The following is an 18965-nucleotide window of genomic DNA, read 5'->3' on the forward strand; positions in this document are numbered from 1 at the left end:
ATGAGCTCATTTCTTAATCACCTCAAATAATTAAATTAAATCCTCAAACCTCCCTTTCTAACTTAAATGAACTTACTTGCTAGATAAATTAACTTCTGGAAATATTTCTCGAATCTTAAATTCTATCTCAAAACTCCGACTCCGGTCCGGCCTCACTGAAATAACTGAAATGCTAAAAATCAAACTACTGAACTGAAATAATGAATAATTAATTTCAAATAAATGCATTTAAAATAATCATGCAATGAAGTCAATTAAATTTAAAAATCTAGAATTATGCATGGCTTATACGTAAACTGATTTACGGGTTCTACATGAAATCAGTTGACTCGTCAGTTGAACTGATTTCACACTTGTTCAGTTGGATTGATCAGTTGGGTTTCTTCATCAGTTGAACACTCCTTCGGCTGGCCAGGCTTTCGAGGTTTTCCTACTGAATTACCTATCAACTGGACAATCAGCTCGACTGCTCAATTGACGTAATCAGTTAGACTGATTCATTTTGTGCGATCAGTTGGGTCTTTATTTTTGCGATGTAAACATCTCGTAATTGATCCTAGATGCTGCACACTAAGGTAGATCATTAGTAAAATAATTAACAGGTTTTGTTATGACCAAATCAAGATTGCGAACTTGAAAAGTTCCAACAATCTCCCCTTTTTTGATGATTACAAAACCTGAGCAGTTAAGCGCAATATATTCAGTTCAAGGATTAGCAAGTTCAAATTTTATTAAAGGCTCCCCCTTTATAACTGAATTTAATGAAATTAAAATAAGCAAAAACTCCATCTCCAAAACTGAGTTAAAACCTTTTAAAAAAGATGGATAGAATTAAGAAACTACTTTTCAATTGATGAAAAGGAAAGAGTTTTTTGTAACAATTGAGTTTTAAAACCGATTGATAATATTCTTAGATTGAGAGAAAAACAAGAAACTCCCCCCCAGAAACTGAATAAAAACCCGTATCTGAAAGATATTTTTATAGTCATTCATTCAGAGATTATAATCATTCAAGCAATGTAGACAAGAGATTTGAAAATATCCATTCAGTTACAATAAAACACAGCTGAAGAAATACGATGTTTATTTAAAGAAATTTCCTTGTATTTACATCTGAGTACATATATCAGTTGAACAAGAAATATTACTACAATGGTAGCATATTTTAAACAACATCAGATATCAGTTGGTTTGTGTGACAGAACTGGATATACCATCGATTGGTTGCTTGACTGCTTGAACTGCTGCATCGGTTGTGAGTTTATCTTGCTAGAGAAACGAGTTAAACTGCTTGAACTTGACTCTTAGCAGACTAATTAGTCGAGCAGACTCTGACTAAGCTCAACTAGAATGCAGCTGGTGATTTTAATCATCCAACGTCCCAGCATGGATGAGTTTCATCTGAAGAACAGCTGACCTGGTAGGCTTGCAACTAAAGACTTGTTCAAGGAGCAATTTAGCTGTGTATCTTTGCAGATGATTCTCAGTCCCCTGCAGACTAATTAAAAACCCCTAGTAAAGAGTCTAAAGAATTGGCTGCAATTTTAGTCGCAGAGCCAATCCTCTCAACTCTTTACCAAAGAGCGACATATAAATATTTTCAAATAGTTTTGAAAATCGTATGAGATACTTTTAAATAGCTTTTAACACTATTTTAAAGTGAGATTTTAAAACACAGTTTTCTTCAAATGTTCTTCTTATAACAACCCGCTCTGATACCAATTGAAGGAATGTTTGCTCAGCATCTTTGGGATGCTTCAAAAAAAATATTCTCCAATGAGCTGCGATAGCTCGTGTTCTAAGAATATTAACACCGATAAATTAAATTGAGTTTGGTTTTAAAACCAAGCGGTAGAAACTCGAAGTAATCCTTCGTGAAGAGTACTGATATATTTAGAAAACATTTTAACTTATGTAAACTCACTAACTGAAATAAGACAGATTAGTTTTTGCATTCTTCAGTTCAGTTACGGTGACAACTGAACTGACAAATACTCCAACTGATCAAAACAGTTTGAAAACAATAGTTAATCAGTTAAATACACAATATATGTTTATGGATGTTCGGAGACTTCAACTGCTCCTACGTCACCCATTCTATCTCCACAGATAGGATCCACTAGAAGACTTTGATCGATACAAAAATTGTACAGACCCACTTCAGCTTGGACTAAACACTGCCAAAACTGAAACTCTTAGTTAACAACAATTTTCACAGTTCTACGACTGATCTTAGCACAACTGATCTAATTAAAGATCGAAGGTAATACAAAATAGCTTGTGCTAGTTAGCTCGAAAGGCAGCCTCAACTGCTACAAATGAATCTTATAAGTGTGAGATATGCAAATTTGAATAAATCTCAGCAGAGTAACAGCAAGCTTTTTGATAATGGTTCGTATATTTTTTGACTGCTCTTCTCTCCTATTTATAGGCTTCTCTTTCAACGGTAACATTAAATAATATTTGAATCTTAAATCCGTTGATTGCCACATCACTATTCTTCTGACATTCGTACACCGTAGACTCTGATATGCGTCGTTCCACTACGAGTTGCAGTCTACTTTTGTACTACTGTCAGTTCAGCGGTTGAATGTCCTTTTCAACAACTTATACTGTGTACAGCTGAATGATCAGCTGATAAGCAATAGCTGGTAAGCTCACAACTGAATGAATCAACTGATCAGTTTCCAACTGATCAGTCAGTTGTAAATTCAGTTCAGCTGGTATCTGTTGCCTTTAATAATCTGCGCTACTCTTCAATTAGGCAATCTGTCAGTATCAGTTAATCCAATAAATATATAGTTTGTCAAACAGCCGAAATTACGTTTCCAACACACTTCATTCCTCTACTACTTTTTGCACAAAATGAAATTGAACTCTAATGTGTTTAGTCTTGGAATAAAATGCTGGATTTCTTGTGATGTGCAAGGTACTTTGACTGTTACAAAACAAAGGAAAATTTTCTTGTTTGTGCCTGATCTCCTCCAATAACCTTTCAATCCATATTGCCTCCGTGTAAGCTCAAGTAGCTGCCTTTATTCTGGTCCCGTAGTAGATAACGCCACAACTTTTTGCAGTTTTTGGAATATTTCATGTTCTCAATCTTAATTTTGATGTTAACAAAACTTTTTATTTTGTTTTTAATGATTTTACCCAAGTGCGCAGAAACTGGAACTGATTAGGATTCAAATTGATCAGTTATCGAGCCAAAACTGAAGCTATCGAGACGCAAACTGAAAGCATCAACTAATCGCCCAAACTGAATCAATTAAACTGATATATTAAAGACCAGTTCAACTGATTGTCCAGCTGATAGGCAGTTCAGCAGAAGACCTTCAGACCGACCAGCTGATGAAGAGCTCAACCGATGAAGAGTCCAGCTGACCAGTTCAACTGAAGCAGCGAAATAAGTTCAGCTGATGAGCCGAATGATTTCATAAAACCAGTTCAAGATCAGTTCAACTGACCAGTTCAGAACATCAGTTAGGAATCAATCAGTTTGCAGAACACGACAAGCTTATTCAATGAAATCCAGTTGTGCGCATTGAGGAAAATTTTTGTCTAGTCAAAGGAAAATAATAGACATTGCAGCAGTGTTTAAATCCAAAATGAAGGATCGAGTGTGCTAGTGCCTTTGAAGGCATTTCGAACACTATATTCTCCAATGAGCTGCAATAGCTCGTGTTCTACAAATGTTAAAACTGATGAATTAGATCGAGTTTGGTTTAAACCAAACAGAAAAAACTCGAAGTAATCCTTCGTGAAGAAGACTATTATATTAGAAAATATTTTAACTTATTTAAACTGAATAACTGAAAAAAGGGTAGATTAGTTTTTGCATTCATTAGTTCAGTTATGGTGACAACTGAACTGATGGACACTCTAATTGATCCAAACAATTTGAAAACAGCAGTTATCAGTTAAATACACAAGATGTGTTTATGGATGTTCGGAGACTTCAACTGCTCCTATGTCACCTCTTCTACCTCTACGTGTAGGATCTACTAGAAGACTTTGATTTATATAATCACTTGTACAAACCCACTCAGCTAGGACTTACACTACTGCCTAAATTGAATTCCTAGCTACGACTAAAAGCAGCACCTTCCAGCTAATACTTTTTTAACGTCTATGTGTCAAAGACTACACACACAAGTTTAACGTATTTGTGCAAGATTATATTTGAGTGGTGGTGAGTGTATTTGTGTGTGAGAACTGAACAAGGATGTTCTCACACACTGAGGGAGATAAGCTTCTAAACTAAGCTGATATGTCTTAGGTATCCCTCTGGGCTGATTGCTTCTTGAAAGCTGATGAGCAAATAAGCATGCCCTTTCTTTTACTACACTCTCTCTGGTATTTGCGTTGAAGCTCTCACTCTGTCTTCACTGATCTTTATCTTAAATTTATAGGCGCGAAGTTAGATCGTACAGTGAGACTCATTTATTGTATCCGTTGCATTTTGAATTCGTTTCTTGGAATTTGTGTCTCGACTTTTTGACTGCCTTTATGAAACGTCTGTCTTTAATGTACTGATGCAACGTCTGTTATTTTCCTTTGACTGGACAATTACTTTGTACCTTTATGTATAGCTGGAATCCACTAGAAAGAGATTGTCTTGATCTACAACTAAAAGATTCTGACTGATGCTTCGAACTAGTTAGCTGAACTGATCTTCAGTTGGGCTGGTGAAATCAGTTGACTTGTCAGTTGAACTGATTTCACTCTCATTCAGTTGTACTGATCATCTGGGTTTCTTCATTAGTTGAACACTCCTTCAGCTGGCCAGGCTTCTGAGGTTCTCCTGCTGAACCACCTATCAACTGGACAATCAGCTGGACTGCTCAATTGACGTAACAGTTAGACTGATTCATTTTGAGCGATCAGTTGAATCTTCAGTTTGCGATGTAAATAGTTCGTGACTGAACCTAGCTACAGCACACTAAGGTAGATTATTAGTAACACAAAATAACAAGTTTTTTTAACATCAAAATCAAGATTGCGAACTTGAAAAGTTCCAACACAAAACATTCCAGAATGGTTGCCGGAAAGTACAGACACATTTCGAGGAACGAATTCAAACTGCAACGTTCATATTTGATGAGTCTTTATGTACGGTCTCATTGCATCTATAAATACCAGATCAAGATCATCAATATACAAGCGTGTGGAAAACACACAAGTGTGTGAAGATAAAAAGAAGAGAAATAGGGCATGCCAACCACTTAGTCTAGAAGCAAAATTCTCAATGTGTGAGAACACTTTCGTGTTGTATTCATAGATCCAGTTCTCACACGCTGACACACCATCACTCACAAATACAGAAAATTGAGCGTACTGATAAGTTAAGTGAGTCTTGCACAAAGACGTAAAACTTGTGTATGTAGTATTTTACCCATAGACGTTAAACAAGTGTTGGATGGAAGGTGCTGCCTTCAGTCTAAGCTAGAAGTTTAGTTAGACACTAGGGTAAGTCCTAAGCGGAGTGAGTTTGTACAAAGCTTTGTATAAATCAAAGTCTTCAAGTGAAACCTACCCGAGGTGGTAGAAAGGGTGACGTAGGAGCAGTTGAAGTCTCCGAACATCCATAAACATATCTTGTGTTATTAACTGTTTAACTATTGTTTTCAAATTGATTTTATCAGTTCAGCTGTTATCAGTTCAGTTCTCACCACAACTGAACTGATATATGCAAGAACTGATCCCCCTTATATTAGTTAATCAGTTTATAAAAGCTAAAAAAAGCTTTAAACTGATACGTTGCATGTTTGATTTTAAAGAAAATTTATGTATATGCTTGATTTTTATAAGTGATGAATCTGATAATATGCTTTGAAGGATGAGAGTTGGTTGTGACTAATATGATGACATGTTAATACGATGATATGTAAGGTTAAGTCTCAGTGGATGGGTAATATTGTCACTGATGTCTCTGCTGCAGAGTACCGCAGTTATACTTAGATGGATCCATCGTTTAATACGATGCTACGAAAGTCACAGCTAATGAACGGAATTCAAATTAAGAAAAACGAACATGCATATGTTGATATGATGATATATCACTACAAGAAAATTGGCCTTCAACAACACACCAACGACAACGATTTTTCACTAAAACCGTTGTCTTTTAGTTTTTAACAACGATTTTAGTGAAAACCGTTGTCTTTTAGCGTTTTTTAAGCAAAAGATAACGGTTTTTAGAAAATCGTTGTCTTTGAGCGTTTATTTAGGGTGAAAGACAACGGTTCTATAAACCGTTGTCTATTATCGTGTTTTTTTGACAATCGACAACAATTTTAGAAAACCGTTGTCGATTGGCGTGTTTTTTAGACAAACAACAAAGGTTTTTTAAAATTTTTGCTATATTTAGCGACTGTTTCGCAAAAACCGTCGCTATATTTAGCGACGGTATTAATAAAACCGTTGCAATTTTTAGATTAGTGACAATTTGGCTTAAACCGTCGCTAAATGTAGCGATGATTTTAATTAAACCGTCGCTATTTTTAAATTAGCGATGATTTAATAAAAAACTGTTCCTAATAGCGACGGTTTATGATTAACCTTCGCTAATAGCGATGGTTCAATAGACAACCGTCGCTAATAGCGACGATTTAACCAACAACAGTCGCTAATAGCGACGGTTTTACCAAACTCCGTCTTAAATATGTCTATAAATATCCGGTTTTTCGGTCCATTTTCCTCCACAACACAACACTTAAAATTTTTCTGTCTTACACAATTTTAGTTTCGATTTAGGATAAGTTTTTTCGATTTAATCTTTGGTAAATTTTTAAGTGTTTGTTAAGATCATGAATAATGTTAACATAGTCAGATTGTAGGTTTATTTTGTATATTATTTAATTATTAAAGTAATTTTTTTTCTTTTACTTAAAAAATTAGTGACGGATTATGTAATTAGCGACGGCTTTATCAGAAACCGTCGCTACTTAGCGATGAATTTATAATAAACCGTCGCTAGGTAGCGTTAGTTTATTATAAAGTCGTTTGTTACGATATGTAGGTGTTTTTCTAGGATTTTTACTTGGTTTTATTCTACTCACATCATTGATGGCTGAGTTTTCAACGTTTTCGAACTGCAGTAACTTATTTGTCATTGAATTACGATTATTTTTAAAGGTTGTATGTTTCAGCAGTAGTGCATGCATGCAAAACTTTAGAATTTCGAAAATAAGTTTTAAAAAAAATTCTAGCATTATTTAAAATTAGTAGACGTCACAGTTGGTATCAGTTCAAGGTTCCTCTATAGGGTTGTGACACCACTAACTTCTGTAGCTCAATCTTCAAGCCTCAAGTCTGTAAGATTTTATGTTTTAAATGTTTTACTGCTATCACCTGCATGATTACAAGATATACATTTTACGATGATTTACGGTGCCTGTTTAGTTGCTTTCATGATTTAAAGATTTATTGTTTTGAAAAATAGAATAAATTGCATGATGAGTTACGTTTAGAATTGGACTGTGTTCAGATATCATGCCTCCTAGACGCGCCCCCAGTACAGACCGTCAGGATGATATTCCTGGAGGCGATAGAGGTCTCCCGCCACCACCACCACCACCGCCATTGGATTCAGCTACTGGAGTTCTCGAGGGTGCGCCTGCTCCCCGACCCTAGACTGACATATATGAGCAGTTTAGACGGCTCAACCCGAATGAGTTTGGGGGCACCACCGATCCATTCTTAGCAGAGGGTTGGATTCTATCCTTGGAGCTACATTTTCAATACCTGGATATGAGGGATGGCGATTGGGTCAGGTGTGCCACGCATATGTTGAGAGATGATGCATCCCTTTGGTGGGACGGAGCAGCGCACATGCTAAACTTGGATACCCTCACGTGGGATCAGTTCAAGGAGGCTTTCTATGGTAAGTATTTCCTAGCTGATGTTAGGGGTCGCCTGATGAGGGAGTTCATGAGTCTCCACCAGGGGGACTCGACTATAGCAGAGTTCATACGGAAGTTTGACATGGGCTGTCACTTTGTGCCCCTAATTGCTAGAGATGCCGCTCAGAAGCTGAGGCATTTCATGGATGGCCTAAGGCCTACTTTGTGCCGGGATGTGATGCTTATGTGACCGGCTAGTTACGATGAGGCGACTGGTTGTTATTTTCAGGCGGAGCAGGCCCTCCGGGATAGTGACGCTGAGATGCAGCGGAAGAGGCATCAGGCCCAGTCAAGCTCTCCCAGCCACATAAGAAGCAGTTTACAGGGCCACCGAGGCAGCAGGGGCAGCAAAAGCCCCATAGACAGTTTAGGAGGCTAGGAAAGCAGCGGCCGCCTCAGGCACCAGGGGATCCGAAGCTGGAAGAAGGGCAGCCGTGTAAGCAGTGCAACAAGTTACACTATGGCAAATGCATATAGGGCACCTTCAGATGCTTCATATGCAATAAGGAGGGGTACAAGGTGACATACTTCCCTAGGAACAAGGGCCCCACTACTGGCGGAGCTTATGTGATGCACGTCATGGAGGCAAAAGCCGAGCCCGACTCTACTTTGATCACCGGTAACTTCCATGCTTAAGTTTATTGTTTAGCGCTTGATTCCATGAGATTATATGATTTTTATGAGAAGTAACTATTGAGAGAGAACATAGAAGGAATTAGGATGCATGCTCTACCTAGTTGGATTTAGTGACTGAATTGCATGAATTTAGAATTTTAAGGGACTATTTTAGAATTGTTGAAATTTTAGAGATTTAATTATTAGTTCTAGAATTTTACGATTACAAGGGGATAAATTTGAAAATTTTGAGGGGTCAAAGATGCATATTTCAAAAATTTGTAGGGCCAAATGTAATATTCGAAACTTTAAATTCTAAAATTGCAAATTTCGAAATTTTTGAGGTTTAATTTCGAAATTTTTGGAGGAATACTTGGTTTAATTCAATAATTTTTCGAGGAATTTGGGATAATTGCTGATAAGAAACTTCTTAAGCTTCAACGCAATCAGATTTGATGGTATGTTTTATCGCAAAAAAGATATATATTTCAGGTGTAGCCACACATGCATTGCTAGATTCCGGAGCTACAAATTCGTTTATATTCGAGACGTTCGTCAAGCGACTAGGAATCATACTAGTGGCGATGGATTCACGATTCAGGGTATTGATTCCATTCGGAGATCAGATGTTCACTTTTCCGATAGTGAGGGTAATGGAGCTTCGGTTGCAGAGTAATGCGGTACAGGCATATTTGATTATGATACCGTTACCGGAGTTCGACATCATCTTGGGAGTGGACTGGATTTCTTCTAATTGAATTGCCATATATTTTCGACGGAGGTCAGTATCTGTCAGACCGCCCAACGATAGGCATTTGTATTTGAGGAAGCCAGACATTAGCAGATACCTCACATCATTTCCTGCATGTGTGCGAGAAAGCTCATGAAGAGAGGCTGCCAGCCAATTCTCACTGGTATTGTATCAGTGTCAGAGCCAGTCAGTCAGAGGCTAGAGGACGTTGATCTAGTCAGAGATTTCTCCAGTGTTTTCCCTGACGATGTTTCAGGCATCCCACCGGACAGAGATGTGGATTTTTCTATTGAGCTCATTCCAGGCACAATGCCGATCTCTAAGGCATCGTACCGTTTAGCGCCTGCAGAGATGAAGGAGCTGAAAGATCAGATTTAAGATCTTTTAGATAAGGGTTTCATTCCCCCTAGATTTTCTCCTTGGGGAGCGTCGGTTCTGTTTGTAAAGAAAAAGGATGGCAGTATGCGACTCTGCATTGATTACAGAGAGATGAACAGAGTCATTGTCAAGAACAAATATCCGTTTCTAGGGATCGAGGATTTATTTGATCAGCTTCAGGGAGCTTCGGTATTCTCGAAGATAGATCTCCGATATGGATACCATCAACTGTAGGTTAGAGAGTCTGACGTGCAAAAGAAAGCCTTCTGTACGCGTTATGGACACTATGAGTTTATGGTGATGCCCTTCGGTTTGACGAACACGCCAGCGATGTTCATGGATCTCATGAGTCGCGTGTTTCATCCATATTTGGATCCGTTCGTCATAGTTTTCATTGACAATATCCTGATATATTCGGAAAGCAGAGAGGAGCATAATCAGCATCTGAGGACCATACTGCAGACTTTACATAACAGACGACTGTATGCCAAGTTCAGCAAGTGATCGAGCAAAACTTGCAATGTAAAATCCTAAATAAAAATTTGTAATATTCAAGCTCGAAATAATCGCAAGTGCACAATGTCAAGTAATAATATAATGTACGAGAATACGAGTATCGTTCCACTAGAGACTTTATTTCGCAATTATTATTTCCAGTTATTAAATCTTTAGCAACGAAATTTGAATGATTGTTTACTACTACTCTGTTTAAATAAAAACTCAATCAAAAAGTTCAAGAATTAAACGATGAAATATATAAGTTAGAATGGTTAATTAAAATTAAATGAAATGAATTTGTTGGGAATCTCGGTTCACCTAACCCTCGTCATTTACTTAATTCGTTCGATAGTGATCTACGCTTCCGACAAAATTTCATAGAAAATTGAACACGCCCTCTCGAGCTAGGCCAAAATAATTCTACTCAGTGAAGTAATTAAATCTCTTTAATTATTTATAACAGGTGAATTGCATGTCGTTCTATGAAATCCCCTAGATTTCGCCCTACTAGACTATGACTATCGACGTGTATCTGACTTCATATTTCTATATAAATTGTAAATCCACGGACTATGCTACTCGATCTTATCACAGACTATTCTTTCGAACTCACTCGTAATATAGAATAGTTATTAAAGTTAGCTACGCCTTAACAACGCGATAAAACAATAGCACAATCAAGAATAAACAAAAAATCGAAATATGAATTAAATAAACTCAGTGTCGGGGTAGGATTCCCTTAAATCCCAACAAATAAAGTAAATTAGCTACTCAATGACATAATTAAACTAAGAAAAACAATGTTTAAATAATAGAAAATAAACTCGAAATACTAGACGTGACGAAATATGCGAAGAACGGTGCTCGGAAATCTTCAAATATTCACTTCAAGCACAAAAACCTCTCCAAAGTTTGTGGCGACTCTTGAATAATGTCAGAATGATACCTCAAAATCGTCCAATCCCCTTTCCATATCATCCTCCTTCAGAAAATAAAGGAAGAAATCAGCCAACAAATCTTTCCAAAATTAAGCGGTGCTCGGGCGGTCAAATCCTATCGCTCGAGTGCCACATCCTTTGTTTTCATATTTTTCTCAAATCTAACTACGCTCGAGCAGTCAAATCCTACTGCTCGAGCCCCAAGTATTCTCTATTTTTTCTTCTGAAATCATACCTCTCGCGCCCGGGCGCTAAGATTCTACCGCTCGGGCGCTAGCCTTTCTGCCACTTTTTTTGGCTTGCACATTTTTGTTCCGATTTCAGTTTTCCGACCATTTTACCTGCAAATTCATCATGTACAAGTGAGACACTATCATATGCATATGCTTACTCCAAAACGAACAAAATGTAAATGAAAGGCACGTGTGCACAATGCAAACACACAAAAAACTAATGCATTAAACACATAAAACGACACCTATCAACCCCCTCATACTGACCTTTTGCTTTCCCTTAAGCAAAATAGGTCCTAGACCAATACCACGACACGAAACAAAACACAAAGTAAAAATACTAACACCACAAAATCGATGGCGAAATAGCAGACTGACATCTCATGTCTCAGCGGGTTTTTGAACTACATCCAATTAGTCAAATCACAGCATCCATTAACACCCCTTTCAAAGCACCACGTAGAAAAATTTTATTTGGACAGAAAATGTGTTTGTGTGTGTACTGTGTGTTCTACTAGCTTGTGCTTCAGATAGTTTTATTCGCAAATCATGTGAGTCACCAAATCAACAATTCAACGCAAGTTTTCACTCTCCCGAGTTCCGTTTCTATTTGTGACCGACCAGCAAACACCGTGTAGTAGAATTCCATGGTTGTACAACGATATATAAGGGGGATAATGTCCACAAGAGTTCAAGTGGTCCAAAAAGATAGGGAGTACACCGATCATTTTCATTATGCACTTGTCAAGATTTTCATCTTACATTCCTTAACGCCTTACATCTCCATCTTTTTAGCCTAGGGATAGGATTTCATCCATTTTTGCCCCCCCCCCCCCCCCCCCCCCCCCCCCACACCTTACATCCCCTTTTATTTTTCACTTGTTCTATTTTTTTTTTTTTGAATATGTGCATAATTTTCTCATGTGTACTCCCTAGGTTATGAATATAAGGCATGTAAAATTATTTGGCCAAGGGATGAATTTTCAGGTTCAACGAACGATTGGGGATAAGGTTATTTCAGGTTTACTTTGGTTTTCTACTAGCTAGAGTTCCCTTTCTACAGACATTCATTCAAGTTGTACTTGCATCTCATGTTTTTTCAGTTTCCCCCCACAGATTTTTAAACTCGACTGTCATTCGCACCACTACCAAAACCCACTATATGTGCATTAAAAAACTCACAGTTCATGCTACAGGGATATTCATTACGAGTGACAAGACTCGGAAACATGTAATTTATTGAGCCCAAAATCATCATCAGCTACCAACCTGCTTGTTGTACCATCAATTGACACACATGCAAAACATAAAGGAGCAAAACACAAACGAACCCCTCATACTAAGAGTATGCAATGTCCCCATTGCACAAAATACGGACACACATAAATGAGACACAAATGCATAAACACATAAACAAATGCAATATAAAAGACATAAAGAAACAACAATGATCACGAAAATATAATGCAGCAGAAAATAAAAAACGAAAAGAAGGGAAAAAAATGAACTCCCCTGATCAAGGCTCCTCTTCGTCATGTTCTGGTGGTGATACTCCCGATGCATCCCCCTGCTGATAATAGTCATACTGAAAATGGTAAGGGGGAATGAACGGCGGAGGTGGTGGTATGGTCCCTGGGTCAACACCCCCTTGGACGAGCATAGTGCACATCATGGACTCGACGTAAGTGAAATTTTCATTGAAGCTCGCCTTGACTCGATCCTGATGAGTCATGAAGGCGAGATTCTCATCCATCTTGTCGTTTTGGGACCGCTTGTGGGGCTATAGGCGACGCAGGGCGGCGGTGCTCGATCCACCTGCATCCCCCTCATGAGTGGGGAAGTCTATCTGTCGTTTCGCGCTCTTCCGCTGCAAGTCCTCCACACAAATGAGCTTCATTGGTTGCAGCCATTCCTCCTCATCCCGGAACACAACCCCCGTCCTTGCACACAACTCGGATATGATAGTTATGAATGTTCATCATGATTTGAGAATTTCTGAGCTTGCCCACATTGTTAGCATAGTCCTGAGATAAATCATATAGCACCACTGCCCGCTCCTTTTGTACATCGCTCTTGTGTGAGACCGGAATCATCCTCCTTGCCAAAAACAAATACCAAAGAGTAATATCGGCTCGCAAATATCTCTCTTCAAAACTTCGGTGGCCCCCTTAATGGTTTTCAGGTCGCCTCTGGAAGACACAGAGTCTCGAGTACCACAGTGTAATCAGGGGTAGCAACCAACGCCTTGAATGCGGATTCATCAACCTCGGCCATTTCTAACAGTGAGTTAATCGTGACAGAATAAAACGGCACAAGTCGACCTCTAACAAAGCCTTATCATCCGTCCTTTCACCTGCATTGGCATAAAATTCTCTAACCATAGACACAACAACAACAGCTGGTTGACTTCCAAATCATTCAGATCCCCGCTTACCCAACTCCACAAGAGGTTTTAATTGTCTATCTTCAAATTGCCTAAGAAATCCCCTCTCAACAATTGGGTTTCTATGAATCTTACCATGAGTATATCGAGCCCTAGCCGCATCATTCACAAAGTGAGTTCTATCAAATGACGAAGAATATGAGGAGCTCGGATTACCTTTCAATTTCTTGGGGGCCATGGTGGTAGATGATGGAGATGGTGACCGGAGGAAAGATTCCGCTTGAATCTTATGGAGGAGTGCGAGCCACGTCGCTTGAATCCCAGTTTTGGAAGAGATCCGATGTACAAAAATGAGAAAGGGCGAATTTGAGTGTTAGGTTTTCAAAAACTTTCGTGCAGAATGAGAGAAGGGAAAGGGGAAGGGGAGGGGAAAATTTATGTAAAGTCACGCCCAAGCGGTATGATTTTACCTCCCGAGCAACGACTGCACTGGAATTACTCATGAACAGAGGCGTTCGCGCTCGAGCGGTAATATTCGCCCTTTTTTTTATAATTAAAAAAAATAATAAAAACAATAAAAATTTATTATTATTATTTTTTTCCTTTTTTTTATAATAATAGCAATAATGGAATAAAACAAACAACATCTAGATCAAAGACTCAACTCAATAAAATAAAAATTAGAAACGAGTAGGAAGAGAAAGAAATTAGTTCTCAATTTATAGTCGAGAGCTAAACTGTAGGTTCCTCTCAGCTCTGACTGTTTTGGAATCGAGCGACTCCAATTTGTGGCTCGACTGTGCCACCCAAATAATGCTTCAGTCGTTGAGCATTGAATGTGAACGACTCATTTTTTCCATCTTTCAAAGTTATTGCTCCCGAGGGGAACACGTTGGTGATCATGTATGGGCCCGTCCATCTTGACCTGAGCTTGCCAGGAAATAAGTGCAGTTTGGAGTTGTACAGTAGCACCGCTTCACCTTTTTTGAATTCCCTCGGTGTAATGCGCTTGGCGTGTGCTTGCTTTGTACGCTCCTTGTAGGTCAAATCCAGGTCATAGGATTGACTCCGAAATTCTTCCAACTGGTTCAACTGCAGCAACCTGTGTTCGCCTGCAAGGGCAAATTCAAGATTCAGTGCTTTTTTTGCCCAATACGCTCTGTGTTCTAACTCAACAGGTAAATGAAACGCTTTTCCAAAAAGTTATCTATACGGTATCATGCCTATAGTGTCTTAAAAGCAGTCCTATACGCCCAAAGCACGTCATCCAACCTCATCGACCAGTCCTTTTGATTTATCCCCACAACCTTCTCTTAAATCCTCTTAATCTCGCGATTCGACATCTCAACTTGACCACTCGTTTGTGGGTGATAAGGAGCGAGATTTTATGAGTGACCCCATATTTTCTCAAAAGTTTTTCAAAACGTTTATTGCAAAAATGGGTGCTACCATCACTAATGATAGTTTGTGGTGTTCCAAATCTGTTGAAAATGTTTTTCTTTAAAAATTTCAGCACCACTTGAGCGTCATTCGTGGTATATGATTCCGCCTCCACCCATTTGGAAACATAGTCAACCACAACCAAAATGTATTTTTTTGTAAAAAAAGTTTGAAACGGTCCCATAATATCTATCCCCCAAACATCAAAGACCTCGCACTCGATAATATTATTTAAAGGCATCTCATGACGATTAGAAATGTTACCTATGCGTTGGCATCTATCACAAGAGAGGACAAATGAACGTGCATCTTTAAATAGATTTGGCCAATAGAAGCCACATTCGAATACCTTGGATGCCGTTCGTGTGAGTCCAAAATGACAACCTACCTCTTGGTAATGACAATGACTGAGAATCAATCTCATCTGTTCTTCCGCCACAAATCTTCGTATCATGGCATCTGCACAGATTTTGAACAAAAAAGATTCCTCCCAAAAATAATATTTCACGTCACAAAAAAAATCCGAGAAGTTTGATAGTTTCCGCCTTCACTACCACTTGCATATTTGGATTGAGTCGTCTCTGAGGTTGCACGAGGGGGGAGTATTTCTCCTCCATCAAGATTTTATGCATGCAGATTGATGGACTTATTCCCTTGATGTCTGCCACCTTCCAAGCAAATGCCTTTTGGTGCTTTTTGAGAACTTCCAGCAGTTTTCCCACCATTGCGTCTGTCAAAGCAGTAGAAATAATGACAGGTAAATTGTTATTCTCACCTAGGTATACGTACTTTAGGTGCGGAGGCAGTGGCTTTTGTTCAAGCGTTGGTGGTTCCTCAATGCTTGACTTCTGAGGAGTCAAGTCTCTTCGGTCTCCAAAATCCTTCAATCTTATCCTTATTGGCTTCCTCTATGGGTGGTTGGCATTGAAGGATGCCACTATTTCAGCTCTTTCTTCGTCCAAGTCATCCTCCTTCAATTTAGCGGTGAGAGTGTCTTCCAATGGGTCCTTCATAGCATCTTGCACAAAATTACACACAAGTGAATCCATCACATCAATTCTAAAACAGTCATCAGTGCGCAGTGTGTGCTTAAGAGCATTAAAGACATTAAAATTAATTTCTTCTTCTCCCACTCTCAATCTCAACTTTTCTTCTTTAACATGAATCAGGGCCTTGTCTGTTGCAAGGAAGGGTCTCCCCAAAATCAAAGGCATCTCCATGTCATCTCCATGTCGAGTACTACTAAATCTGCTGGAAATATGAACTTGTCCACTTTCACCAACATATCCTCTATGACTCCTCGAGGACATTTTGTAGTACCCGAAAAACCAATATGCGTAAATATGTGCATAATATCTATTATTTAATTTTAAATGATTATTATTTTAGAAATTTGTTGATTTAATTGAATTTAAATCATTTACGTTATTTTTATAAGGACTTTAAATCGCGTATTTCAAATTTTAACTTTTTAGATATATACGCGAGACCGGACCGGAGATAGGAAATCGGAGATGAATTTTATGATCCAAAAATATTCCTAAATTTATTCCGAGTTAAGAAATAATTTATTTTAATGAAATCAAGTGGATTTAAGTCTACTTTAATTAATTAATCATCAATTTAATTGTAGGCTTCTTAATTCATCATGATTATGTTTAATTAACCTTTTAATCAAGCTTATCTAACATAGGATTCTACTTAGCAAAACTTAAACAAATCCTACACAAATTTGGGAAGACAAGCCTCGGTCCTCTCCACTCCACACAATCCCCAACTTGACACCATTTAACTCCACCAACAACAAAACAAAGACCACCCATTCATCATGCATGTTTCCCCCCCAACTTGACATCATTTACTCCTCCATGCACCACCTTATTTGACCACAAGCCTTCACCACCTTCTTCACTCCACCTAGCACAAAAATTCAGAAGAAAACTCATCCAATAATCGTGAGCCATCAAGAGAGAAAAGAGAGAAAATAAGCAAGAAAAGAGAATTCTGTCTCCGTCGCGCCGCGTTCGTCGTAATCGATTTGTTTTTGTTTCAAAAAAATCCAAGTCATGTCTATATTATTTCTTTGCTCTTCAATCAAGTTATATATCTATTTTTAAACCATTACATGTGCTTGATCTATGACAAAACCGAAATCATGTCAAGAACTTTCGAAAAACATTGTACAGAATTTTCGGCTCTTCCCACATGCACTTCACGTTCTTTGTTGTTTTTGTGGTTACAGGGTTGGCTCGACTTCCAGGGACTCAAGGCTGCTTTTAGACATGATATAGGGTGTGTTAGGAAGGGAGTTGTCCATTGGTTTCAGCCCTTTCCCCCCTTGCATCACGTTTTGGACAGCAACTCCCCAGCATGTCATTTTGTGTCTCGATTTGCATGTTTATTGTCTGAGGTGAAGATTCTGATCTTGGCTGCCCTAGAGGCTGTAGCCATGGTTAGAACATTTCCTTGACATGTCTAGGACGTGACCAAGATGCCCTTTCATGGTTTGGTTCATTGTCCATCGGTTTTCAAAATAAACAAGAACAGCCCCCTTCGGTTTTAAAATTCTGGTTTTTTGTTGAGTGTGTTGAGTTTCGTTTTTAGGTGTCAAGTGGGTTGTGGTTGGATTCTAGCCCTTAACCATGAATCATACAACACCTTAGCATGTCTAGCATGGACCATAGTTAACCTCATAGCCATTGGATCCTTCATTTGACAGCAAAACAAGCAACGCCCCCACGCGTGCAATGTGTGTGTTCTCGGGTGAAGCTTGTATTGTCGTAGGTGTCGGCAGGAATTGTGTTTGGCCTAGGGCCCTTAGCCATGGTTCAAACCATAACTTAGGATGTTGGTAAAAGGCTCTGGTCGGTGGTTCAAGCCCCAATGACCATTAGCCTTGAAAACGATGCAAGGAAGCGTAACAGCTGCTGCTGTAATTTTCTGGACAAAAACTTTGCCTTCGGTTCAGAGGTGTGTTTTGAGTTCTTGGTTGGCCTTTAGCCTATGGCCTTGGATTGGACAGTTCATTATTGAGTTAGGAATGTCATGTTTTTGGCGGTTTGTGATTTGGTCAATTTTAGAGGTCGTACGAGAATTTACGGTGCAATGTGCCAAAGTGACTCTCGAAAGAGCGTTTCATGATTTTGGCCTCCATGCACAATTTTCGTGTATTACAGCCCTTGGTAATTATTTTCCAGTATTTTAGGTGTATTTTAATCATGACTAAATGATGATTTGATATTTGTTCGAGTTGGTACAGAGTCATGGTTAAATATTAAGTTTGTTGGGCGTAATAGTCTCGTTTTTAGTTCGATTTTGAAGCGTTGGTCAAGATAAGTTATTTGCATGGTCAAGTCAAGTTATGTGCATGTTTTTCATGTTAGAATTAGGTCGCAGCGAGCCTGGGAACGATCAAACCCAAATTTGTAAAATAACTCAGGAATTTAATTATATTACGTGCATAAAAATATAAAATGTTCATTTTTGAGATATATGCGATATTGCTTGTGGCCACCTCACGTTCATGGGATTGCAGCTTATCATGGGATTATTACTTCATCCGGTGGCTACTGACCGGTTCATGTTCATGTATGGGTACAGATATCCAGTCCAAGGGCTGTGATGATTTCTACTGCCCAGTATACCGTGGTTTAGTCTGATCAGACGATTCATTTCACGTTATGGGCCACTTGCGTAGAACATATTCTCAACAGAAAATTATTATATGCTATTTCATGACCGGGCTCTATCGCGCAAGCATTTCACTTAAGATTTTCAGTTCAGTTATGCACATATTTATAATTACTCATGACAAGATATTTTCAC

This window comes from Primulina tabacum, chromosome 4 (assembly GCF_025594145.1).
Source record: "Primulina tabacum isolate GXHZ01 chromosome 4, ASM2559414v2, whole genome shotgun sequence".
NCBI classification, from domain to species: domain Eukaryota; kingdom Viridiplantae; phylum Streptophyta; class Magnoliopsida; order Lamiales; family Gesneriaceae; genus Primulina; species Primulina tabacum.